This window comes from Podarcis muralis, chromosome 6, assembly GCF_964188315.1.
Source record: "Podarcis muralis chromosome 6, rPodMur119.hap1.1, whole genome shotgun sequence".
Taxonomy (NCBI): domain Eukaryota; kingdom Metazoa; phylum Chordata; class Lepidosauria; order Squamata; family Lacertidae; genus Podarcis; species Podarcis muralis.
Genome location: NC_135660.1, coordinates 43418976 through 43443100, shown reverse-complemented (window position 1 = coordinate 43443100; position 24125 = coordinate 43418976). Strand labels below are relative to the sequence as shown.

Genomic DNA, 24125 nt, shown 5'->3' with positions numbered 1-24125 from the left:
TGAAACAAATAAAAGTTCATCTGATTCAACACCCTGCTGAAAACAAGTATAGCTAATATTGTTGTTTTGCTAGAGCGGCAATCCTGGGCCCACACCCCATTTGATGTAATTTAACTTACTTCTGGAGGGACGCGGGTGGCGCTGTGGGTAAAAGCCTCAGCGCCTAGGGCTTGCCGATCGAAAGGTCGGCGGTTCGAATCCCCGCGGCGGGGTGCGCTCCCGTTGCTCGGTCCCAGCGCCTGCCAACCTAGCAGTTCGAAAGCACCTCCGGGTGCAAGTAGATAAATAGGGACCGCTTACTAGCAGCGTTTCCGTGTGCGGCTCTGGCTCGCCAGAGTAGCGATGTCATGCTGGCCACGTGACCCGGAAGTGTCTCCGGACAGCGCTGGCCCCCGGCCTCTTGAGTGAGATGGGCGCACAACCCCAGAGTCTGTCAAGACTGGCCCGTACGGGCAGGGGTACCTTTACCTTTTTAACTTATTTCTAAATAAGCATGCATAGTCTTCTATTTTGCTATGGCTTTCATTGCGCCAACTGAAAATAGACTGTAATGACCAGTTTCCTAGGTGATCCAGGATCTGATTTACTGAGAAGGAATAGATCCCTTTCACTCTATATGAGCTGTTATACCTAGTGAGATGATTGCAGAGTTTTGCTCTAGATCCCCTTTCCAAAGGATGTATTTTTGTGGTATGGGGTGGGAGTGAGGATAGGAAAGGGGATTCTCTGTTGTGGCCTCAGCCCCTTTTAATCCCTCCCCTAACCCTACTGAAATTTCACATGCCGTGACCCTGCTGAGTTTCAGAAAACAGCAGAATGTATTTAATGAATCCCCATTACTTTGTAAAGTGAGATGTGTACTGTATGTTTATTTTATACGAAGACTTCTGATGCAGATTTTATCAGTCATACTTCAACACAAGGTTATACGTGCATAAACACTCTGACATCAACAAGCATGCTTAACTCTGTGTTGGATTCTTATAGCAGCTGTGATTATGATGTTTGTGATCTTTAGGGGATAAGGCTGCAATCTAAGCACACTTAATAGGGAGTAAGCCCCATTGGACTCACTGGGACTGACTTCTGAGTAAACATATTTAGGATTGTACTTTTTTGTATTGGCATCTGACTCAAACTTTTTCAGGATGAAAAGTGCTTTGAATTATTCGAAAGACAAAGCAGTACAGAAATCAATACTTAAATTGCTATATTTATTATTATTATTTTGCAGCTACACAGTCACATTCAGCAGTATTTCACTGCCTCTGTGTTGTATTTTGTGTTGCTTTTGTCTTCTCCACCACTTGATATAATAGATTAAGAAGCACCAATGCTTTACAGTAAGATACAGGCTTTTGTGGTTATTCTCCTTTGTATATGTTTGGCTTATTATTAATTTCCTTTTAAGCAGCCAAATAATGAGACTGCCTTGCATCCCTCTGCAGCATGTCCTCCTCATATTGACATCTCATTACCTGCAGGATTTAGCTTTGACCTTAATTTGCAGAGTTTCGTTCTCCCACTGGTATTATGTTAAACTCTCATACTTTTCTGGTTTAATGGCAGAGCAGAAGACAAACTGAAACAGAGGTTCTCATTCTTAGGGGTGGAGAAAGCTATACAAGTTTCCCCAAGGAGAACAAAGACAAATTAAAGATGGGGAGCTCATTTGGCAGCCATCGCTTTTATCCTGCATCTGGGAACAGAGAATAGAAAGGTTCACGCGTGTGTTAATCTGTGTCCCATTGGCCTCTAGCGCTATCATTCAACGCAACAACCAATGAGGAAAATACTGCCTGCACAGTTTCAACTTCCTGTCTTTTTCATATATGCACATAGCTTGCTGGCGGAAAGCAGGGACACACACACTGCCTAAAGGTCCTACAATTGTCAGATCTTCTGTGCCATCAGAAACTCTAGTACAGTGGTACCTCGGGTTAAGAACTTAATTCGTTCTGGAGATCCGTTCTTAACCTGAAACTGTTCTTAACCAGAGGTACCACTTTAGCTAATGGGGCCTCCCGCTGCTGCCGCGCAATTTCTGTTCTCATCCTGAAGCAAAGTTCTTAAACTGAAGTACTATTTCTGGGTTAGCAGAGTCTGTAACCTGAAGCATCTGTAACCTGAGGTACCACTGTACTCTGTGATGCTAGAGGGCCTTTGGAAGTCATGACCCAAACCACTCACTGCTTAATGGAAAATTCTAGGATCTGAGGTCCCGAGTGTCACCTTGGGACAACTCATTGAGTTCCCAAGTGCCACCACTATAGCTAGAGCCTTCTGCAGAACATCACTGCTTTTTCAGAATTCAGCCTCCAACAGCTTAGCCACTAATTTCCAGTCACTCAAAAAGGGAGAAAACATGCCCCACTGATTTCCCTGGGAGCTCTGTCCTCGGAACTGTACTCCTTAAAACAGTATCCCTATCACTCCAGGCAGAGGGCTGTTTGCAAAATTAATCATGATCATAAATAATAATTAATAAGAAGAAATAATGAATAATAAATACTAGACACCCTATGGCCAAAACCCCCTTGGGACTTCACACATCTAATTAACAATATGCACAATTTACTGCACAAATAAACCTACAAGCAGGGATCAAGAGTTCCCAAGGAAAATGACAAATGAGGGAGGTGAAAATGTGAGCAGTTGTCAAATCCCTATGATAAAGGCATTTTACTAAAGCATTTTCAATCTTCACACCAAAGCCAATCCCCAGTCCCACCCCCTTTTCTAAATTCAGAGAGTGTATATATGTAGCATCTCTACCACCAACTAGCAGACATGTGGGTTACAAGACAAATCAGAGAAGCTGCCATAAATCCATAGAACTGTAAAGTTGGAAGGAACCCCAAGGGTCATCTAGTCTAAACCCTTGCAATGGCAGAATCCTGTCCACAGCCATCCCTGGGTGGGCTAGATTTACCAACCTTCTGGTTAACAGCCAGACCCATTGTGTCAGAACAATGAGGGTCTTTCAGAACTTGACAGAACACTACAGAATGGTGACAGTTTCCCTAAACGAATGGTTAAGGAAAAATAATCCAGCTCTGTATAATTAATTTGCACAATAAAAACCAAGTGGGTCTAACTACATTTCAGTAGTCAAAATCTACTTTGTACAGCAATTGGCCCTACCTGGACTGTTATGCAAAACCATCATGGGGATGGTTTTAGGTTTATGAAGTCCAGTTAAGGCTGATTGTTTCATAATGAAGGTTTTGACTGCTAAACTATAGTTAGACCCTACTAGCGCTCAACACTACCATAGTGCAACATCTTCACGTGATTGCCAACACTTGCCATGCATTTCCTATATGCATAAGGCATGGATCCAATTCTGCAATGTGGAGCTAGAGATGGGAATGATCTGGAAACACAGAGGTAGCTTCAGATTTCATACTAAAACCTGTCTATCTAATGTTGCATTGAGCAGTGGTGCAATCTCCCAACTCAGCTCCATGATATGAAACTCACCAGCTAATTTGAACAAGCCTTTGGCCCCTCACAGATGAGCTGCTTGATTAGATTGCGAAAGCTTTGGAGAGAAATATCTGCGGAATATTTTCCAGTGTGAAATTGTAGACACTGGAGCAGCCCATCCTGAGCTAGGCTTACAAAACTAATTGTCCTACTAATTTGTGACTTCCTAACTTGTGATGATAATGTTGATATGGCACAATCTTGGGCCATATGATATGGGCTGCAGTGCTTCTAACTATTTAATGACCACAGTAACATATTATGAAAGGCTGAAATAACAAACAACAAGTTAAATTGTTTATCTGATGCCAGTCAAAGGGAATGACCATTCTCAGAAAGTGCATATACCACACAGATCCTATCGGGCAGGGATCACGCTTTATAAAACACAACTCAGGGCTGTCCCATGCCTTTGTTTTGTTTTTGCTGCCTGAGCCCAGCATTTTCTAATGGTGCCCCACTTCCCCCACCCCATATCAAGATGCACATGAGAATAATAAATTAAATCATTAACAATTTCCTGCCCTTTCATGACACCTAAGGTCACCTGCCTGAGGCCTGGCTGTACCCAATGGTAGGGTCGGTCCTGCATCTCAGATAAGCCAAAGCAGAGAATGGGGAACCTGTGGCCCTCCAGATGTTTCTGAACTACAACTTCCATTACCCCTGACCATTGGCCATGTTCTAGAGACACAATCCATCTGGTCTTATGGATTCCTCCCCACCCCCACTGCCCACATTTCTATTATTAGTGGTGGCTGCAAGGGCAAAGCAGGGTGGAGTGGGGTTGCTTCCCTGCCCTCCCAATGTGGAGGTCACTGCCAGTAACTGCAGGCACAGTGATGGAGCCAATCCAATGCCCCCACTGCCTTCTCCATGCCAGCCTCACCACTGTTTTGCCCCCGCCTTTTGGTTACCGGCAGTGACCTTCACGTTGGGAAGCCAGGTAAGCAATGCCAGCCCACCCTGCTCCACTAGCCGCTACTGCCTATGATTTAATTATATGTATATTCCACCCTTCTCAAGGATATCAAAACAACATACCTGGGGTTTCCTCCATTGCTTCTTAACAACAGCCCTGTGAGGTGCAATTGGGCTAAGGTGTAGCCGTTGCTTGAAGACCATTCAGTAAGATTAATAGGCAAGCAGTGGTTTGAACCTGGGTCTCCCCTGTCCTAGTCTGACATCTCATCTGCTACTTACACACTGTTTCTTCTCTGCATATGACACCTTCCAGCACAACAGCCCTATGCATTCTGGGTAATTTACTGCCCACAGGCCATACTAAAAGTTATATGTATGATAGAGTGGAGGTCTGGCTTTCCAAAACAATGCTGGTCTACATCTCCCATCATCCCTGACTATTGGACATGCTGGATAGGGCTGATGGGAATAGGAGTTCAAGGACATCTGGATGGCCCAAGGCTCCTTGCTACTGATGTGCGGGCTGTAGCAAGGATCCAAACACTGGGAGACAGGCAAGAAAGAAAAGAAAAAGCTGGCAAGTGCCTGTGACAATGACTCAGCAAATTAAGATAATGGGAAATGGAATGGGTTCTACAGAAATACTTTGCAAGTCATCCTTTGTACTCAAAAACAGACTCGTTAGGGTACCAATACTGATTGTTTTCTGTGGGGGTAAAGGAGAAAAGTTAGGCTAATAAACATTCTTCTTTGCAGGAACTCATGCTTACGTTCACAAGGCAGATGTTATATCGTCAGTTCAGTTCACCACTACAGCCATTATGTTCTATTTATGCTTCACTTTATTGTTTGTTTGTTTGTTTGTGGGTGGGTGGGTGTTTTTATTTTACATTCCTATTATTGTTTCACTCTTGGAGAGGAGGAGGATATAATATATTCATCTTTATTATGCAAAGGGAGAAAAAAAATCTGTGTGAAGCATTTAATAAAATGCTGCTTCCCCACAGCCAGGAACAGTACAATTAGCTATTCTTAAGTGAATGTTCCTATTAAAAATGGCTCGTGCACTGGCCAAAGCTAGCATGGGTCAGAAAAAGAGCCATGCTGATAAATAAGGGCACATGCAGAATATTATAGATTTACTGATGCCTTATAATTAAAACCACTAACTTAGTCTTAGGCAGAAGCTCTGCTGGTGCAGATGACTATCTCTGCTACTCTTACCCTTGGCTATTTTGGTGCTCAAGAGTGATCCTTGGATGGGAAGAGAAATCTTAAAGTTACTTTTTTTAAAAAAGAAAAGAAAAGATTGCACATCTCTTTATGCTACCATGCCACATGGTGACACAGATAACAAAAGAGCAGGTCCAAAAGGACTAAGCAAATTAAGGCAGGAGTGAAGGACCTTTGGTCCTCCAGATGTTGTTGAACTACAACTGCCATCACCTCTAACAAGCATGACCAGTGGCCAGGGATGATGGGACTTGAAGTTCAGTCTACCAAATGAAATAAATACCCGTCCTTTTCAGCACTCCATATTACCTGCAGGTCTGAGTTGGAATGTCTAAATAATAGCTTGGTAGGCTCACTGAAATGGTGATGATACCCTGGTGCATATGGTTGATGTTATGGCCAGGGTCATCTTCTGCCAACCCACCAGGTACAGGGGTGTGAAGAAAGTTGATATGAAGCTACTGGCAGATCAGGGTGATCACCAGTGAGTTGGCTGGTGTCCCATTGTTTAACAATAGCAGCAACCCCTCTGCTGCCCAAAATTATAGTGCTGAAATAAAGAAAGCTTAGGCTAACCAGGGGTGGAATTTTGTGTGGAAGGAATGTGAGCTCTGTTCAGTTCTGATTGTCAAAACAAATTCCTGGGCTCATAATTGCTTAATGCTAAGAGTATGTCTTTTGCAACAGGCTGTGGTCAGTTGATCTTGGAGTTCTACTAAAAATAAAAATTGATCGCACAAGCTTCAAGTCTGCTCACTCCATAATCAGTCCTCCCACTTCCTGCTGCAAGAGAGTTGGGGGAGAACCATAGCTGTCAACTTTTCCCTTTTCTTGCGAGGAATCCTATTCAGAACAAGGGAATTTTGCTTTAAAAAGGGGAAACGTTGACAGCTATGGGGACAACATGTATGCACTTGCAGACATGGCCTAAGCTAATGCTTATTGCATTTGGAAAACTTAGGTCTTATCTGCAGGGCACATTCATCATACTCCCACCTGTATAGAAGCAGGAAAAACAAATGCATGTCACTATCTGTCAGAGTTCTGAAGTGCAACTGGTTAAACAGGGCAGCCAGGTAATAATTCACTAGGGATAGTAGTCCTGAGTGTTCACAGCACTGCAAAGAAAGTGTACAATCTTGTTGTAATGCAGTTCCATGCAAATCACACAGGTCCAATGTTCATCAGTTAAAGACTATCCATAGGAAGCAGATCCCACAATGCTCAGCTGATATCTGCACATTTATTTCCAGTTACCAGAAGCGGAAAACATATTTTTCAGTTTAAAGAGAAATATCACATCTATTATGCTTTTACCATATAAGAATATTCTTCCTTTCTTTTTACAACCCTTTGATGAAGATAATTCTGTTTTACCACGGTGGAACTGAGATAGTGGCATAATGCTTGCCCAAGACTTCCTTATGAATTCATAGCTTAGGTTTTCAGGTCCATATCCAAAATGCTGTCTGCTAGATCACACTGTAAATATGCATCCTGTACCATCTGAATATGTCATACAAGTCTCCTAAAACAGAACTAAGCCAGGGACATATGTCAGATATACATGCCTGCTGCAAGCAATAGCACAGAACATATAACAGAAAGCACTGAACACGTCAGGGGGAAAAATGGAGCTGTAAACAGCAGAACACAAAGAGTCCCAATCAGAAATGGTTCCCACTGGCATAGCAGCTGGCATAAGAACAAGGAATGACCGGACAAAACTCCAGGACTGTAATAAAATTCTATCCTCTTTGGTAAATGTGCAGAGTGCAAATGGAAAAACGTGTGTGTAAAGCTTGAACGGTGGCTTTATTCGAGAGAAAGGGATGAGCTGTCTAGGACACAATGGAAGGAGAAAGAAGCAAGTGCCACTGATGCTTACTAAAATTCAAGCCCATGACCTCCCCTCCCTGTGACCTATAGCGGCACATATGAAACCAAAGCAAAGCGGCTCAAAGAAATCACAGTGTTTGGAGAGCAAAAAGGTGAGATTGAAATCCTACTGTAGGTTCCTGGGCCAGTGTGTGTAGCTGTCACTCAGATACAATAGTAGAGCAATCACGGGGGGGAACATGTGTCAGCATCCACAAGAAAGCAATTAGCCTTGGACTCACACATTGGTTGGGTTCGTGGCCTAGCCGGGCAGATGTGTGTTGTATACTACCTGGAGATAAAAGCTCATATTCAAAGAGGAAATTGGGGGCTGATGGTATTATATCAATGCCTCGAAAATGATCTGTGCTCACAGAGATGGTTTCAAACCTGCGAGGACTTCTGCAATTCCTGAGCAAAGAAGGAGGTTCTCATTGCTTCCCTACGCTATTATTTGCTCTTGCATTGTAGAGTTGCAAGGGACCCTGATAGTCCAGCTGCCATGCTACCTAGTAGGGTTGTACTTTCAGACAAACAAGCAGCGGGGGGGGGGGGGGTAGATTGGTCACATGGGTTGCTAGGGGGTGGGCCAAAAGGGTGGGTTGGCCCATGCAGTACTCCTCCTGATTGGCTCAGGGGTTAGTCCCAATGAGGAAACCACAGAGCACAATACGGCAAGGACAGTCAGCACCAAGGACAGCTCCCTAGTGAGCATTTTGCTCTAAGAGTGTCTGGGACAGGACTGGGACCTTTTATGCCTGGAGGTCTAGATCAGTGTTTCCCAACCTTGGGCCTCCAGCTGTTTTTGAACTACAATTCCCATCATCCCTGACCACTGGTCTTGCTAGCTAGGGATGATGGGAGTTGTAGTCCAAAAACAGCTGGAGGCCCAAGGTTGGGAAACACTGGTCTAGATCATTCATTGGGATCTTGGCCTTAAAGAGGCAGGCCTCTAGCCTACAGCCTAGCACTTCCTCCTCATATCTGTGGATTCCCTCCAGGTTTATTACTGGTACTGATTTGCTGGCATGATGGGTATGGGTCTCAATTCTGGAGATGAGGTATTCATGCTCTGTTCATGCTTTCCAATCCCTAGATGATATATCTTCAACCCTTATCCCAGAGAGGGCTGTGTGCATGTGCCTGTTGTATTTGTGGTTCTGGGGTGCTATGTGGGCACCGTGTTGTATGTCTTCTCTTGCCTTGCTTTTTCATCTTGTTCTCTGAAACAGTGGTTGTGAAGAGCACAAGGCCATCACAATGCCTGGGGACCGACAGCACTGGGATTGTTGCTAGCTGTGCAACTGCGGCTGAGGGAGTACTCTGGCATCACTGTGCCATGTGTGTGTGTGTGTGTGTGTGTGTGTGTGTGTGTGTGGAGATGCAGGGGTTCTGCAGAGGGCATGTCCCAATTGTCACAAACTCATTGGCTGACTCCATGGGTGGATGACATGTGTCTGTCTGTCATTTTCTCACTGTTTTTGTATTTTGTTTCCATTGATTTTAATTGTTCTCCTTCCTGGCTTTAGCATGTACAGGAGTCTTCCTCAATGTGATGCCCTCCAGATGTTTTGGGCATCATCCCTGCCCCAAAAGATGCCATGCTGCCTAGGGCTTGTGGGGATTCTAGTCCAAAACATCTGTAAGGCCACAGTTGGAGGCTGATTACAATTCAGGAACCATTTTGCCAGTATATGGCAGTGATCTCTGGACCTGGAATACAAGATTCTTTGCCTCATCTCATAGATTTAAGCACTTATTTAAATCTCTCCCATTGAAACCAATTTGATTTTAAAATGTTTCACATCAAGCAAATTAATACAAATCTCCTGACTGGGTCAAAGAGAGCCTTGAGAATGTGACTGCCATGCCTCTGAAGCCAAGGCTGGGGCTCAGTAGGATTTCCAGTAGTCCCAAGGCAAAGCTCCAATGACCACACCTTTCATTCTTCCAAATGGTTGTCTGAAACAGAATAAATTATGAAAACTAAGCACCTACATGTACATTTTTTTAGTGACACCTGTAGTTAAATGATGTAATTTATTGACATTATTTAGACTGATTATAACTGAGCAGTTCTTGGTTCAGAATTTGGGTTACTTTTCTGCTAGGTGTTGATTTAAGAAAACAATAATAATTGTGCAGAGTATAGACAACAGGACCCAATTATTTGTTGTCATAAAAGTAACTTGCAGTCTTGCTGAACCTAGCATAACTAAGACTGGACAAAGATGGACAGCACCTATGTGATCCAAGACATACCATAGGAATATGAGCCACTATTGAAATGCTACTCATCTAGATGATCCCAGGAGCACCCCTTTTTTTGCCTTAAAAAACCAGTGGGCATCACCTTGGCAAAGAAGTCAAATTGATTTCAATGAGAGAGTTTTTAGCACTTTCTTAATCTTTTTCAGTGGAACTTAAAAGATAAGTTTGGATAGTTATTGCACAATTATTTAATAAACAAGACCTGCATAGTGGCTCTCAGGAACAGATATAGGGCCAATCTAAGCAACACAAACGAAAGTTGAAGGAATGCTTCAACATGGCTCCATTTATGCATCCAAAACCAGCCTGGGAATACAACTGCAATTGGCTAAGTGCCATGGCGCAGAGTTCAACCAATCAGTGGGCTCCACTCAACTGATACCAAACCCGCACCCACCCCCTATTCAGTGGGCCTGTCAGCGGCAAGGATCGTAATGAAACAAGCAAGGCTTGATTTATGCACTGGAGTCTCTGCTCTGCCTCATTCCAGCAGAGCTGAAGTGCCGGATTTCCTGTACTGGGCCCCATCATGGTGTGAGATTCTGCCAAAGTGCGAGTGAGATGTGCGGTGGGGAGTGTATCAGGGGTGGTATTGTCTACACGCAAATGCTCAACTTTATGTACTTTTAACTAGAGGTGTAACAGATGGTTCCGTTTCAGTCCAAGCAGTGGAGAACCGTGCCCATTCTGCCTGTAGCCAATCAATCCAGCCACTCTGGGGGAAAACTGCAAGCTGGGCTTGGAAGTCTGGCTGCCAGCAATCCAGAGGAAAAGCTTTTACACAGGCTAATGTGGTCGGCTGCCATGTGAAACTGGGGAAACGAGGAGGATGGGATTAAAAATACATCAACACAAACAACCTCATGCTGGGCTTTGGTCAGGAATAATGGCTGGGAAGAGAGGGGAGAGCAGGCACAATTTGGAAAATTAAAAAATGTGCTTTGGCCTGTACCATTAACACCCGATCATTTTAAACTGGCAGGCATAAGGGGAAGGGAAATTAACTACTTTATGAGAAGAGAGCTGCCAATAGAGGAGTAAAAATTTGATGTTGCACAAAATGGCTGTAGCAGGTTGTCTTGGCCTTTTAAATGCTTAAGCATCTGCACAGGGCTGCTGGAGCCAGCCTTCCCTGTGAATTGGCAGAGCAAAACAGGGCCCTCCCTTCCACATCTCTTTGTCTTCCTGTCTGCAAGATCATAACTTTTTGGAACTGGGTCAAATCTATTCAGATCTTTCAGCAGATGCCCTGAGCATCAATGGATAGATCTCTCTACCCCACCCCTCTCGATTTGGGGGAAGCTTATTCTTTTTCTTCTTTATAAATGCTGCACCAATGAAATATTTTCATCAGCATGACTTGTGAGTTTTAAGTTGCATGAAAAACCTATGGAGGACTGGACAGTCTTGATGCAGATGGAGCTGGTGGAGGAAGGCAAGTAACGATGAGCCAGAAATTAATAAAGGTTTATATGGGCTTTCCAGGCTCTGACCTACAAGCAGAACACCAAGGGATTGATTGCTTGGGATTTATCACCAGGCTTCAAAAGCCCTAGTAGTTAACTGGTAGAAAGTAATGAACAGGTCAGTCTATTTCTACCCCATGCAAATTTTGCATGTGTTCATTCATAAGTCTATCTTATTCTGGTTTTGAAATTCATTTTTTAAATCTCTGCATAAAAATGCCAGTTTAATTATGTATTTTATTTCAATTGACACATTTCTAAATGTATTTTATCCTAAAATAAATTTATTTTATTTTATTCTAAAATCAATGAATTCTGGTAAAAAAATTGAGCCAAAAAGTGTATTGCAAAATTCAACAAAGAGCAAAATCCAAAGGATATTTACTGGCTGCTCTGCAGATCTAGTCAGTTCATACTGGAATTCATAGAAACTGAATTTCTCAACCAGCCCTGTGGCTAGACTGCATTTGGCTTGGTGGGTCATGAATTGAACATGTGACATGGTCAGGCTCAGTTGTCGGAGGCCACATCTAGTTTCAGAGTTGAGTTGCTTGAGCTGGAAGCTGAGGCCAGCAGCATGCAGAAGGCCTCTCAGTAACATGACTCTCAAGCAATCAGTGTCAAAGTTTATGCCTCTTGCTATGTGATCTTTAATATGTAATTGACACAGCACCCCACATTCTCATGATCATGCCAACAGCCTTAAATCAGTCACTTATGGGGCTATATAAATCCTCCTTCTATCTGAGTTTAAGTGAAGAATGCATAGCTTAAAACTTATCAACTGAAACTTGATTTCCCCTGTACCATCTGCATTGTTAACAAACTAGAAAATATTAAAATACTTCTTTGCATTCATCCTCTGCCACATGAAGAATCAGTGCTGCATATCTTTCTTACCGGGTCCACTCTTAGTACAAATCAAATAGTCCTTACCTGTTCTTTGCAACATTTCCTGGAGTTTTGTTTTGTGTTGCATCATAGTTTCACTTTCAGTTTGCAAAGTCTGTAGTGTGGAACAAACAAACTTTACTTAACCCAGCAATTCTTACTACAACAATTGTGCAGCCTGCAACTGCCCTGGGTTTCATTCCTCTTCTAGAGTTCCCCCATGTACAGGGCACTTACTCCTGCAATACTTTGATTCCTACTATCATTACAGGGCTGCTTTTGCAGTCTAACCTAATCATTTAACTACCCTTCCTTTTTATATTTGTCTGTTGTCATCACTGGTTCTTGCCAGATATGATAAAGAGTTAGGCAGGTCTGAAATAATATTCCTTGGAATATGTTAAGAGATGATGTAACCCATAAGTGAGTCATTTCCCCCTCCCATCTCCTTGGAAGCAAATTGCACTGCCTGTTGCCAGACAGACCCAGCACCAGCATCCAGCATCCTTAGCCTGGGCACCAGCAGAGCTCAATACGGATGTTTGCCCTGGGGTGCCCTTTAAACAAGTTGCTTTCCAGAACTGTGCTTCAGTTAGTGCCTGGCAGTTGGGTCTTGGAGCCACCATCTGCATTTCCCACAATGCCTCTGAAGCAGTGTTACTCTGGAGAATTATGGGGAATTAAAAGGGCAATTCAGAGACCCAGCTACCCAACACTGTTTGCTGCAATGCTGCAACCTGATGTTGCAGCTGCACCAGGTAAACCCACCAGAGGGGGCACTGACACAGGAGGGAGCTAACCAGAAAGCATGTTGCTCAAACCTGGAACTGTCCCTGTTGATGGAGGTGGAATCCCTGTTGTCACTACATGGGGAAACAACTGCATTCTTATGTCTCCATAAATCAACCGCAACTCGTATGTAATGAAAACATGATATAAAAATTCACATATCATGCCTATCGCAGAATCCTCCTATCATTCTAGTCCATGCAGCTGTCCCATATGGGGATTGAACCCACAACCTTGGAGTTATCAGCACTATGCTCTAACCAACTGAGCTATCCAGGCTCCATCGCAATATCTTGTCTTCAGCTATTACTTAAATCAGAAGCAGGGAAGTGGGAGAAATTTGATTCTGTTAGCATTTAAAGGCAAACTTACCAAATTCGCACTCTCTGAAACAAACATGAACTGAAACACAGCAGTTCTTTGACACTTGCACTTCTCTGAATTTTGCAAGGCAGTTCTTCAGCCAAGAAATGCATACAAAAATATATATCCTAGGTCGTATATAGTGTGCATAAACATGCAAATACTAGTGAAATTAACATGCAAAAAATGTGTTATATTTGGGAAATTTGTTTTTCAAAAATGTGCATGTTAGGACAAACACATATGTATTAAGATAAATTTGCATTAAAATGCTGGTGAATTTAGATGGGGATTTAACAAAAATTCCCAAACTAATGCAGAAATATGGAGAATTGAATTTAAGAATGGAAAAATGTGAAACTGAGTGAAATCAAAATTGATAGAATTGCTTATGCCTAATCAGATGCTACAGAGGAAATATCCAAGAAACAGGACAGTTCAGGAAAGATCACCAGTGTTCACTCGCTTGTTCTGATTTTCAGTTTAGTGTAGTTCTCCCCAGTTTTATTTTCATGTTGACCACAGGTCATTAAATAAATGCAAGCTACAATATATAAAACGTTTAACGATGGGACTCATATCTTACGAATGATTACAAATGGTAAGAGGTAGGTCAACTAAAATTAATTGTTATTACAATGATCATTCACAACAAAAGCAGCATGAGATTTAGATAATTCCAAGGAATAAATGGTTGGTTATATAATAGTCCTTAACATCTATTTGCTAATAGAAAGTCTGTCCTTTGAAGATCTGACCAATTTTCCTTATCTGTCAACAGCTGGGGAAGAAATTTGATTCTAACTGATATGAGAAAGGAGCGTGTCAAAAGATAATGCGCAAGATCCTTGGTTTCTCTTGAGCCAAAAAAACATAATCAGGCTTCCTGAGAAACATGAGAAATTCTCCTTTCCAGAACAACTGTTGGCATCAGATTAAGCTTTATTGGTTAGGAGCTCTTCTCAGCAGGAAGTAACTAATTTGAATAATATCAACTTCTAGAGAATGCTGGTATTTAAACATAGCAATCTATAGTGCAACTGGGTTGCTCCTTGCTTATGCTGTTAACAGGTAGGTTGAAAGTGTTATACACCTTTCACCAGAATTCTGACTTGGCCCAGCATCATTGTTGTTGTTGTTGTTTAGTAGTTTAGTCGTGTCCGACTCTTTGTGACCCCATGGACCAGAGCACGCCAGGCACTCCTGTCTTCCACCGCCTCCCGCAGTTTGGTCAGGCTCATGTTGGTAGCTTCAAGAACACTGTCCAACCATCTCATCCTCTGTCGCCCCCTTCTCCTTGTGCCCTCCATCTTTCCCAACATCAGGGTCTTTTCCAGGGAGTCTTCTCTTCTCATGAGGTGGCCAAAGTATTGGAGCCTCAGCTTCACGATCTGTCCTTCCAGTGAGCATCATACTTAATATCAAATCAAATATCTTTAATACGGTCAATGACCAGCAAGCATACTTAATATCTAATTTTGCTGTATTTTCAGATATCAAGAGACATTCTGATTTTGTCCTTTAGTGGACACTTGCAGAAAAGATTACAGGCTTGGGTTGCTTTTAGAACTCATATAACACCCATTCTGAAACCCCTGCATTGGTTACCAGGTTTGTTTCCAGACCCAATTCAAGCTGCTCATATTAGTGTTCAAAGCCCTAAACGGCTTAGGCAACAACAACAACAACAATGATTTATTATTTATACCCCACCCATCTGGCTGGGTTTCCCCAGCCACTCTGGGCGGCTTCCAACAAAATATTAAAAAATACAATAAAACATAAAACATTAAAAACTTCCATAAACAAAAGTCAGATAGTTGTTTATTTCCTTGACATCTGATGGGAGGGCATTCCACAGGGTGGGCGCCACAACCAAGAAGGCCCTCTGCCAGGTTCTCTGTAACTTCGCTTCTCGCAGTGAGGGAACTCAAAGGTGGACCTCACTGTCCAGGCTGAATGATGAGGGTGGAGACGCTCCTTCAGGTATACTGGGCCAAGGCTGTTTAGGGCTTTAAAGGTCAGCACCAACACTTTGAATTGTGCTTGGAAACGTACTGGGAGCCAATGTAGGTCTTTCAGGACTGGTGTTATGTGGTTTCAGCAGCCAAGTATCTGAAAGACCGCTTCCTTTCCTTCAGATCACCCTGAGGGGACTCACTTGGTACTTACACCTTCCTCAGAAGTTTTTCCGTGGGGTGGCTTGGGAGAGAGCATTCTCTGTGGCAGCCCCAAGTTGTGGAATTCTGTCCACAGAGCAAATGCTGAAGGTGCACCTCTTTACACTGACACCTGAGATATGTATGTAACACTGCAACTGTTTTTAATTCAGATTTTCAAAATTGTTGTAACCCACCTTGAGATCCCACCCTGGTGAAGGGTGGATAGTAAGAATAGCAGTAGCAGTAATGAAAATATACAATATCTCAGTGACCATCGGTATCAAAGCCTGAGTGTAAACTGCCTTGGGATCTTAACCGACTCATGCAGTTTAAAAAGTGAACAAATAAAGATCGGTCCACAAGGTAATTGAGCAGATGTAAATTGCCTTAAATCAGTTTCAACTAATTACAGTGGGGCTCCCATCAGTTTAAAGTCTGTCTTAATTGATTTGTGGACTGTGCTATAAGCCTTTTAAATCTCCCACCATAAGGAACCCCTTTCACTGTCACTACTCATTTTCATTCCTCTTTTTAGTACTTAAAAAAAGTTTCATTATATCTTCTTTAAGATGGCGTGACAAGACCCATACAGACTATTCAAATGAACGGATATGTCTCTATTTAGGGGCATTAGGCATATTAAATGCACAATGTTTAGTTTCTTAATCATCCTACCTTTCTGATGACATTCCCCTCCCAGTTTTTCCAGTTTCACAATGGCTCCAGAACCATTTCCGGATTTCTACTCACAAATTAAAAACACACCTGATTAAGGCAGCATGTCTAATGTGTATTAACACACATATATCAACAGCTAAAGTCTTAAGTGCTGGATCTCACTGTCTCAAATAATATCAAACCCAGAAACATTTAAAAACCGTATGAACATAAAACTGTTGTGGGCACACACAGTAATCCCACTTGCATGATTCTTGATTTGGTACTTTTCAGCCCTTTAAGCAACACAGCCCCATTCTTAAAATAGGGGAGTGGGGCAGGGGAGCACTGGCACATGAATGACTGTCATCCCATTGAGTTGAGGATCATTTGAGAAGCATGCCCCCCAATTTTCAAGTTTCTGCCTAGATTAGGCTTCCAAATTCAACATGGCTGTCAGGCCACTTCTGACCTCATTTATCAATCGGCTGAGTAATGTTCTGCTGATGGGAGAGAAAAGAAAAGAGAGAGAGCGTAAGTGGAGACAGAGTGTCTCTGAAAACTGAGAGGAGGGCAGGGGGTGGAGAGCAATGGAGACATCTGACCTGGACACTGGGACAGCAGATAAATTAGAAAGAGCATAACCCCACGGAGATGCATGCTCCGGCTCATGCAGCAGGCATTAAGGATGAAATATTTTCAGAGTAACAATTCACCTCTAACTGGAAGGACAGGGACTCGCTGACATTCTGGGCAATGAACACAGCCTGCTGGTGCTCCTCTTGGAGGGATGAGACGTGGGGAGAGAAGTGAGGAGCAAAAGCAGAAGGATTTATGCAATCCCACTTCCTAAGTTCCAGGTTATGCTTACCTTGTTGGTTTAACTCATTTAATAGAGTTGTAGGACTGTGAAGGACCAAAGTAAGAGAAGGACCTGGAACTAAGGACCAAAACGAACACGATGTTGAGTAGCTCTCCTCATTTAAAAATAAATAAAAAATAAAGCCATTGTGTGGCTCTCTGATTTAGATTGGAACAAGATTTCTGGGAGGCGGGGGTATTTTAAGCCAATTCTGCCTGCAACGTTTCCCCATTCAAGATCATGCAAACAAGGATTGAAAGCTGACATTACCCCTGCTGGGAGGAAAGACTGCATTGTTTCTGACTCTTTTTTTAGGGAAAGGATTACACATATCCCTCCACCTCCCAACAGTGACACTGCTCCGTTCAGAATGGGAGCTCCTGCCAATTGAGAAGGTCAAAAGAGCCAATCACCACTCTCTCATAGCATGTCTGTTTGGACCTTCTTATTAAACGGATATCAACAGGACATACTTTCACGAAAATTCATTTCAGTTCAATTCTAACCACAGAGACTCCCAGCTCTGCAGCCCCAGTCATGGAAGGGGTTTGCTGCAGTGAGGAAGAAGGATGTTTCATTGACTTTGGAGAGGCCATTGAGGAGGATTGTAGACACATTCCTTTACCCTGGAGTTTGTGCAGTCAAGGCTGGTTTAATCAGGCAACTGAGCAGAGTTGGATAGTTCCTCTGTTACTTACCCAGTGCACTTCAGCTGCAGTAGCACAAACCTTACAACCAGTTTGTTTGCATGCTGTCTTTGCCACAAAGACATTGCACTCAAAGTGGTTTACAGAAAATGAATAAATATGATAATAGTACGGTAGCCATAATATGTAATAAAATTATAATATTAAAACAACAACAACAACTTATGATTTCTACCCTGACCATCTGGCTGGGTTTCCCCAGCCACTCTGGGCAGCTTTCAACAGAACATTAAAATCAGCATAAAACATCAAGCATTAAATACTTCCCTAAATGGGGATGCCTTCAGATGTCTTCTAAAAGTCGGATAGTTGTTTATTTCCTTGACATCTGACAGGAGGGCGTTCCACAGGGAAGGGGCCCCTACTGAGAAGGCCCTCTGTCTGGTTCCCTGTAAACCTCACTTCTCACAGTGAGGGAACCGCCAGGTGGCCCTTGACACTGGACCTCAGTGTCTGGGCTGAATGATGGGGTTGGAGATGCTCCTTCAGGTATACTGGGCCAAGGCTGTTTATGGCTTTAAAGGTCAGCACCAACACTTTGAATTGTGCTCGGAGACATTATATATCGCTGCAATATATATCACTGAAATATATACAGTACATATTTAAATAAAACTTGCCAATATGCCATTTAACAATATCCAGTATTGAACAATATACAGTACCCATAACCAATGTGGGATTGTTCCATCAAAATAATGGATTTGAAAGATATGGGTCATCTAGTCCAACCACCCCATTCGATGGTAGGACACGCCATTTCCAAATATTTCTAAAATATTAGTTCAGATTTATGCATTTAATTTATGGGTTCATTTATTAAATTTATGAATTGCCTCCCATGAAAATATCTCAAAGCGATTAACAGATAGCAGATAAATGAAGCTTTAGTGGCTGCATTCAGGCTCCCTGTGCACAGATGTCACTTTGGGTTATTTTCTTCCGCGGCGTGAGCTTACCTTTCTTCCAACATGGCTCTTTGATAACACAGACTTGCTTCGTCCAAGGCTGATTTCTTTCTTCTCCTCTTTGCCACACTTCCATTGGGACAGCAGTCTGTCTTTCTAATTGTTTCCCCCCACCCTGAAGTGCTTTGTCTGTTTGTCTGATTAAGCATTTTTCTGGCCTATTATTAGTAGTATAAAAATAGCACTAAATGTTTTAGATAACTTCTCCAAGGGAAGGGGAGGTGGCTTCAAGGTTGTCAAAGGGCTACCAACCAGCACTGCTCTTTGGCTGCAAACAGGAAAAAACAGGATTTCTCTGATCTGAAACTTTGCACGCCCACCCAAAGTGTAGCGAGTGTGCTGCTGCTCCACCACTGCCCACCCATGAAAATCATGTGCACATGGATACACATACAGTATCTGAGTATATGGAGCTTGTATGGTGTGCCATAGACCAGAAGTGAAGGAAGGGGCATAGGGACTGGTGACATGACCCATGTCAGAAGCACTTGAAAGGCAAGAAATGCATTTGGTGAAGACACTTCCAGATGGCCCAAGAGAACTCACTGTGCTGCTTGCCAGGCAGGGAAAGTGAGAACAGCCAAGGCACGCTTGTCTCTCTGACCTAAGGCAAAATGTCCTCTCTTTCCCAGCTAATACAGCACACAACCACTTGTGTTACACTGATTGGGTTGCAGGGAGAAAGTGCCAGCCAACATTCTGCCTTCAGGCCCAGGCAAGGCAGACATAAAATATGGGATAGGGGAGAATCAGTGAAGACAGAGTTGTGTCCCCCTTAGCAACTGCCAACATCCACCTTAGGATGCTTTCCCAACAGTTGGAGAAACACAGACCCAGATAAATGATGGGCAAGCTCGATGGAAGCATGTCCTCCCCATCACCTGAAAATATGGCCTCCCCCTCTTGAGGTTGAAAACAAAGTTGCTGTTGAACTATCTAGAAAGAAGACAAGGGGCATGTGATCATCTACCCTGCAGACAAAACCACTTGGTCATTCCACCTCTCCAGGGGATGCTGGGAGTTGTAGTTTTATGAGGGGGGCTGGGGAACTCTGAGAGAGGCTCCCCAGCATACATACCAACCTACAGCTCCCAGGATTCTTTGGAGGAAGCCACTTCAGATATTATACAATAGGTATAAATTTGCTGGATATCTAGGCCCTACAAGAGAGATTTCCCCAGTCAACTGCTCAGTCAACACATCCACACGCTGTTGCCCAATACAGTATCCATTTCTATACAATGGAACTCAACACCCTCTCTCTGAGAGCAAGCCCAACTGAAATCTGATTATGGAATCCCACTTTGCAAGCCCAGCTAGGCACGTGATCTGAAGGAGTTTATGTTAATCCATATTATCCCCAAAGCTGCTCCATTCCTTTGATGTGCTGTGGAAAATAGCAACATTTAAGTTTTCATGGCATGCGAATGGCGGAAATGTAGATTCTCGTTGGCGCAGCTACTATTTTGAGAGATTGTTAACATCATTGGATTGGGGGGGAAGCAGGGAGAATTGCAAGGTGAAGAAAAACAGAATACCAGAGGTGTCACCCAAATGAAGGATCTGGGTCAATTAATTGTCCTGATTTTGACTTATTATTTGATTAATTTGATACAGCATTTCAGTGAACGTGATATCATCTCAAGATCTTTGATGGAAATAGTTCCACAGGCAAGTCATTCATTGTCTGGCAAATGATTGTCTGGCAAGTCATCTCTGAATGAGTAAATGTGATCAATTGTTTACAGCAACGCCTTCCATTCTGATCCCTCGCACATAGACAGAAGAAGTCCTATTGAAGCCTGATTTAAAATTCACCTTTTAATATTTAAATGGCTGTGATTATCAAGTCTGTCATTTAATCATATGGATTAACTGGTGAATGCTTTCAGCTCTGGACAACACCTAGGAAGGAAAGAAGTGAGGGCAGGTAAAAGGAAATATCACACATCAGCTATCAAATCATTGTATAAAAATATCCCCATTGAAGCTGTTGCAGTGTAGTATGTCAAAGTATTTTCTGGACAAAGGAGATGCTGACAAGTAAGTATTTTAGCTGATGGCTGGCAGCCATTCTACCAAGCCTGTCTCCTAAGCTAAGTGGTCATGTTCTCAGGTCAGTATTAGGGTGGGAACACCCTCAGGGCAGCAGGAAATGGGACTGTGGATTAGTAAGAGTCCCCTATGCTTCTGGTTCAAATGCAGTTACCTTGCTATTCTTAACTTCTGCCTCATTTATTTATGTATCTATTGGAAATATGTATTCCCTCCTTTTCTATTTACTCCTTTATCCACCAGAAAGAGATTCTAATGATTTTAAAAGAGATTCTTATTCAGGACATCCAATTACATTCTCAGTATTTATTTGAATTAAAAAAATGTTTTCTGCTTCCATTATTTTCCTCTTGCCCCCTCTCTCTTCAGCTACTGGGTCCTGCTCAGGACAAAATTCTTAAAACACAAGTCTATGGTTAATAAAATACAGCACCTGCCTATTAATCATACTGATTCATGAGGCAGATGTCAAGGTAAACATCACAACGAAAGGATAAAATGAAAGTACTTAGAACAAAGTCAAAAATTAAGTCTGGCAGAAAGACACGGCAGGAAAATTGAACTGCATTAGGAGCTGAGGAGAATGCTTTCAATCTCATTCTAAAGATAATTAGGGATGGGATTTGGTGGATGAAGGGAGGAGGAAGAAGAGTGGTGTAGCAGTGAGGTGCCATAGCTAAAAAGGCCCTGCTCATTGTTGCCACCCAGAAGATGGAAAGAGGAAGATGAGCTCTGCCAGCCATGGGTGTAGCCAGGATTTTTGTTGTAGTGGGGGAGGGGGGCAGGCAGAACCACAGTTAGTTTTTTTATTGATTTATTGATTTATTTAAGGGGGCAGCTGCCCCCCTGCCCCCCGGGCTATGCCCATGCTGCCAGCCATTGGCTCTGGCTCTATCTACTGCTGACCTTCCTGTATTTCACCCTACAAGCCCCACAGGGTGCCACCCACCTTTGCCAATGACCATTTTGGTCAGGGTCTGAAGGAGCTGCAAGCCCTCTCCCTGTGCCTAGGTCAGGACTGTGTGAGAGCTTTGCCCCTGCTATCTTTTTCCATGGAGAATCATTTCTCTGAAGATGCTATTAGCCTCAATTAGACAAAACTTGCAGGCATAACACTGTGTGCTGACTGTGTTCTTCTAAATAGCAGCTTTGTGGTGTGTCGGTGTGATTTTCAACAGGGAAATCATGTGTGTCGGCTGGGGAAGGTTAACCTCCTCGCAGCCCCAATCCAAGTCTCTACAACTGGTTTTGTAAATTGAAAAAAATAAATAAATTGTGAAATCCATTCATAGAACTCCCATGGCACATCTGATTTGACAGAAGCTCTTTATTTCCTAACCACTGGGAACACTTAAGGGAGGGTGTCAAACTGAGCTCCTGGCTTTTGGTAGTTAATGTTATGTTTGTGCCTGAACTTCAGAACAGAGCAGGGAACTAACACAGTTACATTTGGGGCACATGAACTGGAAAGTGCAGATTCTCATGCTTGCATTGACTGGAATACTCCATCTTATTGGCTCCCCAAAGTTCCCCAGGAGGCCTTTGAAGTCCCACATTCTCCCATCTCATCCCAAAGCAGCCAGCCCGGATATAAACATGTCTCCAGTAATTTTAGTAGTATGGGTTCTTCTGCTCTGGAGGGCAAGGATAACTTTCAGCCAGGATTGGGCCTGGCTCCTTCCCCCACCGTCAAGACCTGGGAAGGACTAGGAGGCTTACATTATCCCAATTTTTAACTACAGTATCTCCTCAAAAAGCTCTTAAAAATCCAACCAGGTGCAACACATCATTGATGAAAGCTGTGCAGGGTTACACCATAAGAGGTTTTGGCCCATGTTACGATTTCACAGCTGCCCTGAAATCTGGTATTCAGTGTTAATATATCCACAGGAATTTTTATCCCATTTGGTTCATTCTATTTTATTTTATTTTTATTCTGTTAACTTTATCCTATTGATTCAAATGTGTTTTCATTCCCCCAGATGGTCCCCTTTTGCATTTGCTTTTTTACGGAAAAGGCTTGCGCTGGAAGCAATATATAACAAGGCTTCGCTCTGAAATCCGGCAGGACTCTGCCCCACAAGTTTTCATGCGACTGGATTCTCTCCCCTCCCCTTTTAAGACCACGTTTTGAATGCAGAATGGAACAAATAAATGAGAACATGACTCCTGAATGCAGAAAGAAACCCCAAAGGTCAGTTGGGTTATAGGTATGCAGATGACAAGCTATGATTCTGTTGATACAATTGCTTTTCCTGGCCCATTCCACACCTGCTGTTTGCTTTCAAACATTAATAAAAGCTGTTAAAATGCCACTGTATTGACATTCTAGTGCTCGTTTCCTGGGCTGTAGCTCTTTGCCAGGCTTGCTAAATTTCCTGCAGTAAACCTTTCTATATTGGCGCTTCCTTTTAAAACATTTATTCTCCAAGCATCATTTTGATGTGATGTCATGATTTCGGCTTACACAAAGCTTGGCACTCCCCCTTGTAACCCTAACCCCTCCCCCTTTCAGAGTGTTGGATAGCCGTATTTCTGAAGACAACACACATTCAGTTAACGAATTAATGTTATTAATTGTGTTGCTGCCACAAAGTGTCCAAGGTGATGTACAATTTCTAAGAATTCGACTAACTTTTAAAAAATGAATTCATGGAGTTTGCTACCACAAGGATGGTAGCAATTTGTGATTTGTATTTCTTCGACAGATGTAATTTTACTGCTGGTTTTATCCTGCTTACCATCATGATAGTTCCCCCCCACCCTTAATGTTGGAGGTATAGAATTTTTTTGCAAAGGAAATGTTGGTGGTTCCCAGCTTAGTTGGATCTTTTAAATGAAAATTAGACAATTCGTAGAGGATTGGGCAGTCGATCCTTACTGTTAAATCACATCCCCATATACAGAGACAGCATACCTCTTAGTATTAGATAACTGAGATAAACAACACAACAGGAAAAAGCTGTCCTCTTCATGCTCTGCTTACAAGTCTGCCCAGGGCCATCTCACAGCTCAGTGGAAACAGTATGCTGGGCTGTGTTTGGATCCAGGGTTTTTTTATGTTCAGTGTGTGATTTTGCTCCAAGTTCAGGATTTCCGCCTTTATTTCAGTAGCTGGGATTGAGACAAAAGACCGAGTCACACTGAGGTTGTATGCAAAGTGGATTACACAGAGTTTAGCATGTGTCTCCCAAGACTTTGCTACATGGTCATCATAGTCAATTGTTTTCTTAACCAGCACCTGGTTCAGAATTCAACTCAATATTATGATGTGTGGGAGGAACCAAAGCCATGAGCATAGCCAGGCTTTATGTTAGTGGGGCAGAACCTCAGTTAGTTAAGTATTTTGTATTGATTTACTTGATTTAGAGGGGGCAGCTGCCCCCACTGCCCCCCTTGGCTACGCCCAT

General features: G+C 42.8%; 1 long non-coding RNA gene across 1 annotated transcript in view; it reads left to right on the top strand.

The window, feature by feature from the left end:
• Positions 1-24125, top strand: part of LOC114597554 (uncharacterized) — a 64377-nt gene that overhangs the window by 22598 nt on the left and 17654 nt on the right. The window contains exon 2 of the long non-coding RNA XR_003706852.2: positions 22698-22909. This is a non-coding gene — a long non-coding RNA (uncharacterized LOC114597554). The remainder of the gene's footprint in view (positions 1-22697; positions 22910-24125) is intronic.